This window comes from Podarcis melisellensis, assembly GCF_964234715.1.
Source record: "Podarcis melisellensis genome assembly, chromosome: 12".
NCBI classification, from domain to species: Eukaryota; Metazoa; Chordata; class Lepidosauria; order Squamata; family Lacertidae; genus Podarcis; species Podarcis melisellensis.
In genome coordinates, this window is record NC_138544.1 from 41,960,116 (window position 1) to 41,975,384 (window position 15,269).

Consider the following 15,269-nt stretch of genomic DNA (forward strand, 5'->3'; position numbering starts at 1 on the left):
AAATTTAGAAGACCCTCTAGAGTTCAGGGCTCAGGCTGCTCAAAAAAGTCCTGTGCTGTAGGCACACTCCAAAGTTAAAAGAATACTGTGGTTAAAAACTCTACATGAAGCTCAAACTGTATGCAATAGTAACCAAACAACTGACGGTATTCAATATACTGTATTCATCTCTTGCAATATCCCTGTGGGTAAAAGAAAAAAGTCTGTTCCAGTTTTGCATTCTGGGAAGCAAGGCCTGAAAGCAAATCCAGGGGGATGATAATGGTGGAAGAAATAATGAGGCCCATGTCTTGGATGCTTCAGTGTATGCCTGTGGGGGATTAATATATCCACACACTTATTGAATAACCCTGGAAATGGATGATGGCAGCTCTCTCAGAGACAACAAAAACTTCTTTTTAATTCCAAGGCCCTGGGCACATGCATAAATGAGATAACTTTCTTCTGATCTCAAGGAAGGAAAACAAGGCAATGAGATAAGTGCTTGAGCATTTTTGTTCAGGGGCAAAAATAATAATAAACAAAAATAAACAAAACCCCTCTGACCCAGTCCACACAAAAAAAGCAGAAGAGAGAAAAACATAAGTGTTGCTAGGGCTGGTTGCAAAATCCACTAGGAATAAAACATCCATTACATCAGAAAGAATAAGTAATATGTTTGCACTTTAATAAGGAGCTTATTAAAAAGGGATTTAATGTGCTCCTCAAATCTTGCAGCTGTTAGCACAACTGGTTTGTTAGAGGCTCTGACATCAGGTTTTGAGGACTGAAGCCGCCCTGTAGCCAAGGATTATAAAGGGACACACAAGCATTTATATGACTTGGGGCTGAATGACAATCACATTGTGAGGAGGTGTCATGTTTTGCTTCCTCTTCCAAGTGGCTTGTGGTTTTAGCATTTTGCCAGCCTTATCTGCAGATTTGCAAGGTGAGAGCCATGTCTTTTCTGTCCTTTAGCCTTTCTTCCTGTTTCTGTATTATACCCATAAGAGAACAAACATACACCCTTTGGACTGTCATTATTTAAAACAATTCTATCCCACTCTTTCATCTTAAGATCCACAAACGAGCTGCCCCTCAATTCATAGTAAAACCAATGCAAATGCAAAGTCCCCCTCCCCTCTAAAAACACAGCACAACAATGAAGAACGCAACAAAACATCAACAGCAGGACAGCAATAGTATGCTATCAATCAGCCCCTCCTCCATATTCTCTACAGAAGAGCCCTGTTCTTGCATCAGGGCTGGCCTGAGGCAACGTTCAAGATGTTCCCCTCCGCAGAGCCACATACAAAAATCAGCCCCATTGGCTGCTGAATCTTACTTCAACACTGGGCCAGGTCCTCCAAAAGCAGTGGCCAGCTTGGGGTGTTTAAAGCAGGCCATGTGACGCATCCTCGTGTCCTTCCCCAGAGTGGAATACCTGCCCCCATTAAACATGGACCACAAAGACAAGACACATGACTTTCTTGAGTCGATGAACCAGAAATGTGCCAACAGAGCTTCAGTCAAATATGAGAAGAATGACAAGCAGCTGTGCCCAGGAGGTTCTTGTTATCCCCGCTAAGAGTTTGGAACAAAACCAGAGCACACAACACCACAGGGCCAGTTCAGACTTCTTCATCCACCACGAGCCTTTCAGAAGCAGGCAAGTCATGATGCCCTGGAATTAGCCAGGCAGTGGAATTATTGAGCGGCATTTACTGTACACCAATCTAGTGCTACACTGTAGGTCAATAGCTGCTTGCGGCAATTTCCAAATGGTAGAACACACCCGAGATGGATTTTTGCCAGCAATTTGTAAAAAATTATTTTACTAATGCTCAGGAATACAGGAAGCGGCCACTATCAGATGAAATTATGAGGCAGTTATAATAGATGTAGCAATACACAGATAATGCGTTGCCATAGTAGACTCTTCTAAATAGTTCACTCCCTCAATGAACTCAGAAATACCCCAGTGAACAATTCCATGCCGGCACTGTAATTCTAATCACCTAATTCCCTTTCAGCAAACCAGCAAATGTACAGCTGAAGGTGACTTGGGACTATCAAAACTCATCTCTTTGAGTAGCTAAGGGGGATTTCTCAGCCCCTAGATTTGATATGGAGTATGCAAGGATTGTTGGACTAAAGGGCAGCTGCCTTGCCTAAGATAGGAGGGAGGGGGACATTTTCAGATGGAGGGCCACATTGCAGTCTGCACAACCTTCTGAGGGCCACATGCCAGTGGTGTAACAAATGTTAATTTTACCTTTGCACAGGAGGCTGCACATATTCACAACCCTTTCTTGTCTAATATCCAGGCAAGCTAAAGACATCATCAGAGTTCAAGGACACATTCCAGACAGGCAAAAACACTTAAGCAAGGTCAGTAAGAGAATGGCCTGGAGAGATTTCCAAGGTCCCCACAGAGGGGCCCAGAGGGCCACATTTGGCTTCTAGGCCTAAGGTTCCCCACCCTGGCCAGAGGTGCCAACTTGAATAAAATATGGGGGGGCAGGTAAGCCTCACCCTACATGTTCAATCATAAGACATGTCAATGCCCATAAACTTGGGGAGCGGCCCCCTCAAATATTTTATTGGTGGTGGGCGTGCAAAGGGACCTCAGGCCTTGGCTCCTATGCCCCTGGCCAAAGGGAATGTTAAGAACATTGCTTAGATTCAACAGGGACAAGGGCTTAGAAATGAATGAACTGGATTTCTCACAAACACATATTCACATGCTACTAAATCAATACACACAGGAACATAGGAATCTGCCTTGCCATTGGTCCATCCAGCTCAGTAATGTTGACACTAACGGTCAGTGGCTCTTTCCAAAGGCAAGGATTCTCTCAGTCATACTTGAAGATACAGCCAGGGATTTAAGGCTGAAGCCTCTTGCATTCAAAGCACAGGCTCTGCTAGGTGGCTGGGGAAGATGACTTACCATCATTGCCCTCCAAGGACATTTCCCTTTTGCTGCTCCTGGTCTCCTCTGGGGGAGAGATGTAGGTGCTTGCTGTATGTCACCCAACCTAGCGAGATGTCCTTGTGCAGTAAGACCTGCCCCAGCAGGTGGAATTTCCCAGCGGCAGGCGAAGAGGCCTTCCCATCACTGCCGTCCCCAGCATTTCCTTTCTGCTGCTCTCATCATCCCCTGCAGCAGCCATGTGAGAGTCAGCTGAATGCCATCTAGCCTGCTGAACTGAACTTAAGCCAGGTGACTGAGGCTCCTTGGAGTGCAGTCATACCAGAATCTGGTACTTCAATGTCGGTTAACTTTCGCTTTGCTTTTTATTGAAGTCTGGTTCCCTTTACAACACTGAATTTATTCTACGTTTGCTAAATTTGTGGGGTTTGGGGTTGTTGTGGTTTTTTTTGTCATTTTGGTTTTACTGATTTGTACATCGACTCTCCTCCATCTCAGTGCTCTGTATCTTGAATGTTTATTGTAAGCTGCTTTGGGCACAGTTCACTGTAGAAAAGGGGGCATGTAAATAAATGAATGTTTGAAGAGTAACAGCAAAATATTCATGCTTTGAAGTTAATCATCACTTACCAAACCCCATGAGGAAGTATGGTTTCCCTTCAATGACTGAACCTGTGCCTAAATAGAGAAGGCACTGAAAGAATGACCTGGGAGTGTTAGTGTCTGGATGGGAGGCATCCAGGGTGTCTTGTTTAAAGCACTTGAGGTAATTACGGAAAGAAGACAGCAATAATGATGACAAAGACAAAGACAATGTATGTGATCAGAGTCCTGTAGACAAAACAGGACATAAATAGAAAGAGGCTTGAAGCTAAGTAATAGAATTGGAGATCAAATCCGTTTTTAAAGGATGTGACACCCCAATGCACAAGTCCGTTTCGCACCCCATACATGCCACCTATGCCAATCAGGCTGTAGAATACCCCCAAGCAGAAAACAGTCTCATTCCTTGGTGGAAGGCAATGAAGGACCCCAGACCTAGCAAAGTGGTCAAGCCTCCAGAACAGTTGAGAAACAGCCAAGTAGCAGCACTTTTATACGTCAAGGTACTGTAAAGCAAAGCAAAACAATCCTAGAGGCCGGCCCAGCTCTTACAACACAGCCCAAATAGTTTTGCTGTACAAAGGGTGACAAGTATGCACATTGTGACCGAGCAGATCCAAAGAACAATCCCACTGTCAGGTGCATTTGTTTTGGATGGACATTGCACCAGAGGGCAGGAGAGCATTCCTTATGAATCACAGCCATGCCATCTGTCAAAAGCACATGCACCTCCCTGACTCAAACAGCTTGTGGAAATAATTTCCCCATTCCCTGGAGTTCCTTGTGATCCCTTGTGCAATTAAAATTACTTCCCTTTTGTCCCTGGGCCTGTACACAGCTTCGTCATGAGTGGGAAGGGATGATGTAGAAAGGCTTGCAAAGGTGCCTGCCCTGGAATATGCACAAGCCTTTGCCCTGGGGGGGGGGGAATCCTATAGCACATGAGTGCTCTTGCTGCTCTGGGGGAGACAACAGTGGTTTAGGCTATACCCACAGTTAATACCTTGTGAACCATCAACATCCTGATTAGATAGCTTACTCTAACTTGTCTTTAGGACTCTCAAGGACTTATAAATCAATGCATTTTTGTGCGAGAGGAGGAAAATCCAGATGATGAAAATAAGTTAAGGAATTGACAGTTTCCTAATTGATGATGGCACCCCACAATCTTCCACCTGAAGCACAATCTACATCTCCCGCTCACAGTGAGAGAGCACTAGCATTCTTGCCTGAAACCATTTTAAACCAAGATGAACTCTCCCCTTCAGTGTTCCTTTCCTTTTGTGTAACCTCTTACTCAACTTTTGTGCAGCTGTCAAATGGTCAAGGGTAACCTCATTTGAGCTACACATTATCTGAGACTGTGGAACAAATATGAGGAGACAGAGAGAGCGAGAAACAGGACATCTAAATAACTATGGATTTATGCTGAAATAGAAATTGTGCTCTCTAATCTGCATTTATCTCCTTTCCATTTTTTTCTTTTTGGACAACAAAATCACATATAACCTGAATCTGTCCAGCAAAAAGGCTGCATTGAGACTAGATGTATGTATATCTGAACTGTGCATATTCTCCAGTTACGTAGCAGAACTTGAGGGAACGGCAATCAGAGGTTGATTGATATATAAAATGGTACCAAGTACATGAGCAGATGCAGAGCGATGACTAAGGCTGCATTCCTAACCACACTTACACGGGAGTAAACACCACTGAACTCAGTAGGTATGGTGATGGTTGCACTGCATGTCTGGAAGCCTAAACATGCTTCTTTGAGAGTATTTCCATTCAATGCAATGGGATGTTTTTGAGTAAACATCTTAGGGTCATGTAGCACAGTGTCAGCTGTGAAGCCCATGACTCAAATTTAAGCTCAGACATGAATGTACCAGGCAAGACACTCTCTCTCACTCAGCCTCAAAAGAGAGTCTCTCTTTCTCCAAAGTAAAGAAAAATATAGAGGCATGGGTGTGCCATATATTCAAGGATGAACAGTTAGTTAGCACACTGTAACACACTATCTTACAAGGGTGTTAGAAGGATTACCAAGATAACATATACTGTATACCAGTGGCGTAGCGTGGGTTGTCAGCACCCGAGGCAAGGCAAGTAATTTGCGCCCCCTAACCCATGGATTTTAGCAGGGGGCAGAGAGCTGCGAGTGTGAGCGCCCCCCCCCAGATGTTGCGCCCGGTGCGGCCGCCCCCCCCCCGCCCCACGCTACGCCACTGCTGTATACACAAAGAAAACCAGTATAAAAACTAAGAATTATGTGTCCCCAAGTGCTACCTAATGAACTTTTTATTTTTGTGGCTAAATGAACACTAAGCACATATCTTTGACCAGCTATAGCTGTGTCGGTGTAACCTAGTGACCCCTTACCCTGCAAGTTGTGCTGCAAAAAGGGTAGGATACAGTGATTGCTGAGTCAGTCAAATTTTACAGAAGCATGTTCCTTTGGAAACACTGCAGCCATACTATTGCATCATGCATTTGATTTTTTTTTTTGTTGCATAATCTCCTTTCTTCCCCCTTCCCCAAACTGCTTTTCCTTGTGTGTTGTATTTACTAAATTCTATGCCTGCAGGTAGGGCAACGTTTCCTAGCTTTCGTATGGCATCTAGTACAGCAACAGGTGGGTGTAAGTGATTGAAAACGACCACTATGGAAGGCATTTAGTGCAGTGCAACAGAGAAGGATGTTGGGCTTTGATGCAGGAAACCTCAAAACCCCACTCAAGCAGAAAGTACCCTAATTGGGCATTCTTAGAACAATGTTTGCATTGGGAAGGAAAAACACCCTACCTAGGCAAAAGCCACGTGGCATTTAGCTTGCTGCAACCATCACAACCATCTCTCCCCTTGAGATCACTATCTGTGAAGGAAAAACAGATCTAAATATGTAAAGAGGGTTGCAATTTTTTTCATGCCCCTGAGCAAACCAATAATAATGAACTTCACAGAAAATATCATTCGTCCTTGTGTAGGCACGGAGGCAGGAGATGCAGGCAAGCATGCAGGATTGAGATGCTCTGGCCTTTAAATCTCTATTTTCATGTTTTCATGTTGGCATTCAGAAGGTATTCTGAATGCAGCACTAAGTATACCCTCAGAGCTCCATTGTAAACGAAGTTTTATCCATTCATCTGTCTTAATTTCCTAATATGCATTCCTTCGCTTATCTATAGACAGCTGAGACGACAAAATCTAGTCTTCCTAAATAAAGTAAGTATAGGCTGCACAAACACTTTCCCAGTGTGGTGGGAGAGCCAGCGTGGTGTAGTGGTTAAGAGCGGTAGACTCGTAATCTGGTGAACCGGGTTTGTGTCTCCGCTCCTCTACATGCAGCTGCTGGGTGACCTTGGGCTAGTCACACTTCTCTGAAGTCTCTCAGCCCCACTCACCTCACAGAGTGTTTGTTGTGGGGGAGGAAGGGAAAGGAGAATGTTAGCCGCTTTGAGGCTCCTTCGGGTAATGATAAAGCAGGATATCAAATCCAAAACTCTTCTTCTTCCCCCTTGTCACACATAGGCGTATTGTACAGACACTTATTCACAGCCCCTCTTACAGGTAAACTCCTGACCGTTAGGTCCAGTCATGGATGACTCTAGGGTTGCAGCGCTCATCTCGCTTTACTGGCCGAGGGAGCAGGCATACAGCTTCCGGGTCATGTGGCCAGCATGACTAAGCCGCTTCTGGTGAACCAGAGCAGCGCACAGAAACACAGTTTACCTTCCTGCCGGAGCGGTACCTATTTATCGACTTGCACGTGACATGCTTTCGAACTGCTAGGTGGGCAGGAGCAGGGACCGAGCAATGGGAGCTCACCTCGTCACGGGGATTCGAACCGCCAACCTTCTGATCGGCAAGCCCTAGGCTCTATGGTTTAGACTACAGCACCACCCGCGTCCCTGTCACAAACACATATTCACATGCTATTGAATCACTACACACAGGAACATAAGAATCTATTAAATCAAATGTGCCACTTTTCAATTTTATGGTTTGAATGCTAGTTTTGCTAGTTTTAAAGACTGATTGCAAGTTGGTCCCTAGTTAGTTCAAGATGTGGCTATACAGTCAATGAGCACAAAGTATTCATCATTACATGCAACAGAGAATCCACAGGATAGCCCATGGCAATCCAGTGCAAAGCTGAAGTAGAATTTCAAGAGTCTGCAGAACTGTAGTTTTGCACAGCACAGAATAAGCCAATAGCAGGACATCCCACTCCCTGCCAAGCTAGTCAGATCTTGTTACTTATGAACTGCTCCCCCATGTGGTGGGATTTTAAAATACAATACAAATTAAGAGCAAGCCAAAAATTTCAGGCCAAGAGTATGCTTCCAGTTTTACTGCATGTTCATACTTTGTCTGCTGAAACCAGGTACATTAAAGCTCCTATTACAAGCACACTTATTTGTAGTTAAGCAATTTTCATACTATGTCATTTTTAAATTCGGAGCACTTCCAACTCTACAATTCTAAGAGTCCAGCAGAGCAGGGGCGCCGACTTATAAAAAATATTGGGGGGGCCCATACCGGGGTCCTGCCCCGGAAGTTTTCTAAATTTTAGATGAAAATTAGTGAGTTTTAAAGTTTTTTAAAAGTATTTTAGAGTCATATGATCAACATTAGAACCCCGAAAACTCGATTCTCTATAACTCCACACTCCGGGAAACTCGACAAGCCTGAAACACTTTTTGGCTTTGAAAAAAGAAACAAAACATAAACAGTTTGGTGAGTTTGGAGTAGCCCAATGCAAAAATCCTGAGGATCCATGTGGATCCATGCTTTGTAACCACGTTTTTGCACCACTGTGACCCTAGGCAACAGTGGGTGCGTGATTTTTTTGGTGCAGGCTGTAGCCATGGACATGCTATGTGATCTGATGGTGAATTTGGGGTGACCCAGTGCAAAGATCCTGTGGATCCATGCTTTGTAACCATGTTTTTGCACCATTGCAGCCCCAGGCAACAGTGGGTGCGTGATTTTTTTGGTACAGACTGTAGCCATGGACATGTAATGTGATCTGATGGTGAATTTGGGGTGACCCAATGCAAAAATCCTGAGGATCCATGTGGATCCGTGCTTTGTAACCATGTTTTTGCACCATTGTGGCCACAGGCCACAGTGGGTGCGTGATTTTTTTGGTGCAGGCTGTAGCCATGGACATGCTATGTGATCTGATGGTGAATTTGGGGTGACCCAGTGCAAAGATCCTGTGGATCCATGCTTTGTAACCATGTTTTTGCACCATTGCAGCCCCAGGCAACAGTGGGTGCGTGATTTTTTTGGTACAGACTGTAGCCATGGACATGTAATGTGATCTGATGGTGAATTCGGGGTGACCCAATGCAAAAATCCTGAGGATCCATGTGGATCCGTGCTTTGTCACCACGTTTTAAATGGGGAGGGAAGGAAAAACACAGAAGGGACAAGAAGCACAAGAGGGGTGTGCAGAGAAGCAGCTGGCTAAGAATGCAGGGGAGGAGTTTAACGGGGTGGGGGGGGAGGAAAGGAAGGCAAAAGTCCCCCCCCCCCCAAGCCAGCCCTCTCTCTCTCCCACCTGCATGTTTTTCGGCTGCCTGCGAGTCCCTAGAGAAGGAGGTGGTGGGCTGGAGCCTGCACGTAGTGTGACTAGGAAAGAATTAGAAGGAAGGACTCGATCCTTTCCTTAACCCTCTGCTTGCCAGGAGGGCAGGGGATTCCCTGCTCTTTGTTGAGTTTGAGCAAACGCAGCAACAGAAGCGGGTGGGCAGTAAGACCCTGAGGCAGAATGCAGGAAAGCAGCAGCTTCTGCCTTCCCTCCGCCCGACTGCCCGATCTTATTTTTGCCTGATTTTTGCCCCTGCGCTCCGGCGAGTCAGCTCCAGGGACCACACATTCGCTCAATAACACGCACAGAGTGAAATTTACGGTAATAATTTTCTTAAATTATTGGGGGGGCGGAGCCCCCCCAAACGAATTTTTGAGGGGGCTCGGGCCCCCTCAGGCCCCATGGAGTCGGCACCTATGCAGCAGAGGGTTAGTCACACAGCAAATGTTTCACAATGACTTCAATGGGACCCCAGTGCAACTTGGTTTGATCCAGCCCAATGTGGGGGGGGGGGGTTGGTTTAAGTTTACAAAGAATGTGCTTTACGCTCAGAGGCTTTAAGATTACCTAGCCAATTCCATGAAAAATGTCAATCTACCTTGCAGAATCATCACCAAACTCTGAGACCTGCAAGTATATACAAATTTAATAAATAATATCAACAAGCTGACCCCACAGGGATATAACACAAACTATGAAAGTTTTTTTTTTAAAAAAATGGGTAAGACCAGATATTTGGCTGCTATGGTTTGTTTTAGTTTTGCATGGCTGTGCTTACAAATCAAGTCAGGGGTCAGCAAACTTTTTCAGCAGGGGGCCGGTCTACTGTCCCTCAGACTTTGGGGGGGGGGTGGACTATATTTTTGGGGGAAAATGAACAAAATCCTATGTCCCACAAATAACCCAGAGATGCATTTTAAATCAAAGCACACATTCTACTCATGTAAAAACACACTGATTCCCTGACTGTCCGTGGGCCGGATTTAGAAGGCGATTGGGCCGGATCCGGCCCTGGGGCCTTAGTTTGCCTACCCATGAATCAAGAGATGTGTTTTTGTGAAAGCTTCTGGCACAAGGAAACATCCTTTGGCTTAGTTACAACAGGCTATCTGTAAGCTGAAATAATTACATACTGCTGCCCCTTTTACTCCTGCCTCCTTCCACTTCTGTTGGTGTCTCCTTGTGTTGATTTTAAGACAGGAAGGTGTCGTGCATATAGGTGACCATTATATTTTAGTTGCCACAAGTCTATGGTCAGATGTCCTAAGTTTTGCGTTGTTAAAGGCACTTCATCCCTGACCATTATCTATGCTGTCTGGGGGCTGGTGGGAGCTGGAGTTCAGCAACATTAAGAGGACCAGAGATTAGCCAGAATAGAATAATTTGTGGACAGGTGTTAAGGTTTCCCAACCAAAATATTACTGATTTAATAGCACATGTATAGAAGAAAGCATATTCTGGGCTTTTGGGAAGAATTCACACCAACTTTTGTTGTTCTTTTCCTTTTCTAGCAATAAACCTCACCTCCTTCCAACACCCTACTCACACCTTCCATCATACTTCTTTTGGAAATGTACCTTGAAAATTAGAATACTTTACAATGAAAGTGCAGAAGTTGCATTTTTCACCTATTTGTCACGTAGGCCACAGACTTATACACACTTATGAGCAGATATACACAGGAGTGTACTATCAATTTCAGCATATTGATGTGGGAGAAACATCCTGCCTACAAGGTAGCTGAACTAGCAATACTGGGTCAAAGTACGTTCTTTATCTAATCTCTGACAGCAGCAATTAAAGGTTATTCTGACCATCATCTCTATTAGCATTTTTAAAAAGGCACACATATGCAGACCCACCCTAGGCTGGTGCCACTGTGTCAGACAGAAAATCAAGGAAGCAAATCATACCCTTTAATACAGGGAACCTCAAGTTCATAATCAATATTGCCCTGAATGCTAGTTCACTAAGCTACATACCACATGTTCCAATGTGCCGCAGCACTAAACTTGCACATGGTGAATTAGTAGTAAAGCAGCAGCCATGCAGTTAATTGTTAACTCCTTAGCAGTGTGAATTAGCGCATAGCTAATTCCTCCAGACAATGCCAAGAGGCATTGATGAGCAGCTGCTCACTTCTGCAAATGGAAACAGAAAATATGAATGAATGGCTGTTTATGCGCTCCAGTAATACATTCCAGTACCGTAGTGCAAGAGCTGTACAACCCTCAGGATGATTTTTTTATATTTAAAAAAACCACACAGAAAAATGCATGCTATTTTCCTTTCTGCCACCTCTCCCAAGTGGGCATGATTTGGTTTTGATCTTTATTCCTTGCATTTCTCTCCAAGCTCCTCTTGTCCCCTAGAGGAACAATGCTTGCCTTGTTTCCATTCAGTGACCTGATGCAAAGATTAACATGCCTGAGTGGCTGTTCCACTATATTCCATTGTGCTCATTCCCTTCAAGGGGTGATGCTGTTGGGGCAGCAGGACTGGCCTTCAGTCACCATGCAGGGCACAGTGGCTCATTTGATTTTGTCATTTAACCACACACAGAGAGAGAAATCAATGTGGCGGGATACAGAAAGCCTGAAACTAACAAGCAGCTGAAATGTGTTACGCTAGTTGTGTCTGGAAAGGATGTTTGCTATGCATTGACGATGTAGTGTAAACTCAATGCAGAGTGAGAAAAAAATGTGACCCAGTGGCGTAGCGTGGGTTGTCAGCACCCGGGGTAAGGCAAGTAATTTGCGCCCCCTAACCCGTGGATTTGCGCCCCCTAACCTGTGGATTTGCGCCCCCTAACCCTAACCCCCAGATGTTGCGCCCGGTGCAGCCGGCCCCCCCTGCACCCCCCACGCTACGCCACTGATGTGACCTGCCATCTTTGTGCAGAAACTAGCACATCCCAATGTTTCAGCAAATAAAAATGCAATGGCTGACACAAATATCTTTATATATGTAAGTTCTCAGAGTGCCAGTACTCATGTGGCCAAAACAGTACCACCCACACACAATGGGATGTATCAGCAATCTGGGGGGGGGGGTGTATTCCCATGGTTTGAAGTACAATACATTTATTTAGAATGTCCACTTAGTAAGAGTTTTCCAAATAGCAGGAATATTGACTGAACATTTTCCTAAGACATCAATATGCACTGACATACTTGGGGTGGAATTCAATGTTCTAATCATTTCATCTGGCAGTGTCCCAGACCCCTTGAACCACCTTCCCAAAAGCCCAGTGGCGCCTTCCTTACCAGCCTCTAGGAAAGAGGTGCAAGGGCTCTGTGAGTGTCCCAGAAGCCGGTAAGGAAGGCACTGCCTTGCTTACTGGGGGTCTGGGAAGGTCACAATTCCCAGGGCCCTCCCACAACCTTCCCAGACCCTAGTAAGCAGCCCTCCACTGGGGGGGGAGGGCAGTTCTGGGGTTCCTGACTTTGAACAATTTTGCATTTGCATTTGTCTTAAAGCAAGGTCTTTGGGCCTGCAATTCCACCCCTGATACTGCAGTGGCTTCTGAGAGAGTAGAGGTTGTCCAAAGGACAGCAGATTCAACTACAGCAGACTTGACATGATTAGAATTTAAACTGCTGCAGCAACCAATTTCCCCCTCAGCCACATTTGGCCAGCACAGCAAGCGCACCTCAAACTTATTGATCTAATAAAATCTATAGAATGTTTGTAATAAAAAATCTTAAGCGGTTGGAGAGAATCGAGCATCTCAAACTTTTCCCTGTCATAGCATTAGCATGCCAGGAAAAGCCTCAGTTGCTTTTTTTTTCTTATCTGCCATGCTATCATTACGGGTACTGCAGCCGTATCCCAAAAGGGAAGGGAACTGGACACCTCTGCTCACCTTGACTACAGGCTTCAGCTGTAGCCTAGAGATAGTATTCTAAAGATCTAGCACAACTGAGGGACTTTCAAGGTCTTTTGGAGAAAGTTTAGCAGTTTGCAAGGCTCAGTGTTTTGTTCCCATCCATTATTTACCGTCTCCAATTAGAAGAGAGGCGGCCACGAAAGAAATGCTTTTTAGTTCTTAAATAATTTAGTCAGCTTGCTCCTTCTTTGGCTACTTTCCCCAAAGATGCTGCCAGCATTAAAGAAAATTCTGTTTCTATGGTTACAAAGACCTGCTTCCAGATAAGTTATTATAATCAATAAAACATGCCCGATGCCTCTTGAGGCACTTTGGCTAACATGTACAATACGGATCTTAGGGAAATTTCATTAGCTCTGCTAAAAGACGGGCTCCATTGGGCTCCTACACTCCTTCAACTGCCTCAATTTGAACTGGTCAATATAAGAAATACAGTGGTACCTCAGGTTACATACGCTTCAGGTTACAGACTCCGCTAACCCAGAAATAGTGCTTCAGGTTAAGAACTTTGCTTCAGGATGAGAACAGAAATTGTGCTCCGGCAGCGTGGCAGCAGCGGGAGGCCCCATTAGCTAAAGTGGTGCTTCAGGTTAAGAACAGTTTCAGGTTAAGAACAGACCTCCGGAACGAATTAAGTACTTAACCCAAGGTACCACTGTACTTAACTTCAAGAATGGCTGCCTGAGTTCGCTCGTTTTTATTTTCCCTTCTCATCCCAATTACCTTTTGTGTGGTATGATCTAGACTATAAAACTCTGGGTAGGGACTAGCCTTTTGTTATTGATTTTACCTACCACATTTTTCTGTGTATAAGACACCCCCATGTATAAGATGCTCCCTATATTTTTAAACCCAAAATTAAGAAATTAAGTTGTTTAGTTTTTTGAGGGGGAGGTCACTTCTGGCAATCACTCACCCACTTGCCCACTACTGCCAATCTCTTGCCACGGCCACTGCCGATCGCACACCCCGCTGCAGCCAACTGTCTGCCCACTCACCCCCACCAACTTGCCACAGCTGCCAATCGCCTGCCCAATTGCCGCAGCCACAGACAATCACCAGCAGGCCTTGCCACAGCCACCAATCACCTGCTCAGTCACCGCTGCCAATCTCCTGCTTGCTGCTGCAATTTATCACATGCCCTCCCCCCCCCGAGTCACTATCTGTATATAAGATGACACCCAATTTTTGCCTATTTTTAATAGCAAAAAGCATTGTCTTATACACGGAAAAATACAGTAAGTCACTCATGAACTGGCAGGTCGACAGGGAGGAGGAAGATCCTAGCGGGGGGGTGTAAACAGGACTGGGACAGACTGGGCAAAGCAGGGGATGGGGAAGGAAGTACTCACAGGGTGATAGAGGATGGGGGTAAATGCACAGGAACCAGAGCAGCAGACCCCATCAGCAGAGTCAGAGGGGCCCCTTTATCTACAAACACAGCAGGATCTGAGGCGTAGGGAGTAGCAGAAGTGATGCTCCAGGAGGCTGAGGCAGGCAACGGCCCAGAGCCCATCTCTCTAGCTGACTAGGTGGAGCTCGCTAGCTCTGGGAGGTGGCGTGTGATTCCTCAGCTGGAGGCGGCTTGGAACAGGTGAGGGTCATCTGCCTCATCAAGCCCAGATGCTGCAATCAGCATGCAAAGTACAAAAGGAAGCAGAGCTGGGGTGCTGTGATTGAATAGCCCTCCAATTAGAAGCTAGACTTGTCGGTTACAAAACAATTCTCCCTCTCCCCAGCATTTTCTTCTTTTGGCAACCTTGGAGGGGAAATACTTCAGCTTTTGTGGACCCATTATCTGCATTTTTTAAAAGTCCAAATTGCTTTGGAAATCCAAACTGTTAACAAAACTACACTTTTTAATCACAGTGAAACAAAACTTCCCGTATTTTTCCATGAACAAGATGCCCCCATGTATAAGACGACCCCTATTTTTTTTGAACCCAAAATTAAGAAAACGAAACCCTAAAATAGAAGTGAAAATCTGGATGACTGGCGGCGGCAAGCTGTTGATCTTTTTGGGGGCGATCGCCCTCAAAGTTTCCAGCATGAGGTGATTGCAGTGCACGGTGGAACAGAAGCAAAGGCAGCGACTGGGGCACCACACTCTCCCCCTCAGTGGCAGCTCCTGCTGTGGGGAATCAGGCTCCCAAGCAGGATTCCAAAGAAGACCAGGGGGAAGGCAGCGGCCGCTCTGCGTCCGGCCATGCTGTCAAGCAAACTGAGCTGAGGAAGGTGGTGAGCGGGCTGGGGGCAGGGTGGGAG

General features: G+C 45.4%; 1 long non-coding RNA gene across 1 annotated transcript; it reads right to left on the reverse strand.

Annotated features, from left to right (window-relative positions):
• Positions 1-488: 488 nt before the first annotated feature.
• Positions 489-3,717, reverse strand: LOC309380865. Its single transcript, XR_014173164.1, has 3 exons — positions 3,545-3,717; positions 2,255-2,360; positions 489-1,663 (listed from the first exon to the last, which is right to left on the reverse strand). It is a non-coding gene; the product is annotated as an uncharacterized lncRNA (long non-coding RNA).
• Between the last annotated feature and the right edge of the window lie 11,552 nt (positions 3,718-15,269).